The sequence below is a fragment of the Meleagris gallopavo genome, chromosome 4 (genome assembly GCF_000146605.3).
Source record: "Meleagris gallopavo isolate NT-WF06-2002-E0010 breed Aviagen turkey brand Nicholas breeding stock chromosome 4, Turkey_5.1, whole genome shotgun sequence".
Classification (NCBI taxonomy): domain Eukaryota; kingdom Metazoa; phylum Chordata; class Aves; order Galliformes; family Phasianidae; genus Meleagris; species Meleagris gallopavo.
Genome location: NC_015014.2, coordinates 43,884,755 through 43,885,567, shown reverse-complemented (window position 1 = coordinate 43,885,567; position 813 = coordinate 43,884,755).

The following is an 813-nucleotide window of genomic DNA, read 5'->3' as shown; positions in this document are numbered from 1 at the left end:
TCCATGTCCCTCAACACAGCGTCTGAACGTTCCTGGAACACCTCCAGGGTGGGTGACTGCACCGCCTCCGTGGGCAGCCCTTTGCAGCGCCCGGCCACTCTTTTGGAAAAGCAGCATTTCCTAACGTCCAGCCTGAATCTCCCCGGCACCAACTGGGGCCGTTCCCTCCAGTCCTATTGCTAGTGACACAAGAGAGGTGGTGACAGCAGCGATGGGGAAGGAGATGTTCAGTGTGGAGGAGCTGGAGCTCTTGGCTGCCTGCAGCCACCCCAACATCCCCAGAGGTGGGCACGGGGGCCTGGGGGGGCTGTGGTGCTGCATGAACAACGGCAGGCAGAGGTGTAGCAAAGTGAACGCAAAACATTTAATGGTGAAACGTACAAACGAGTAAATACATGACAATATTCCCAACCATTTCCCACCCTAACAATAGTTTCTGGTCCCACCCCCTAGAATTCCCACCCTCTCATCAGTTTCCCACCCCCCGATCAACTTCTCACCCCCCCCGCTCCCGCCCACCTGTAGTTTCCTCCCCCTCCAAAAAGCTTCCCAGCCTCCAAAATTCCCATCCCAATAATTCCATGCTCCCAATTCCAACGATTTTGGAGTGTAACTTTATCAGAGTACAATTTCTCACCCAGAATTGCCACCCCACTAAATTCCCTCCCCCTCCCCACATCCCCCGTGCCAGCAGTTACAAAGTACAAGAATTTTGGATGCCAACCATCTCCCACCACAGCCATTTCTCACCCCAGTCATTTCCCACCCCAACAATGTCACAGTACAGCCATTTCATTTCCCACTCCAAAAAAG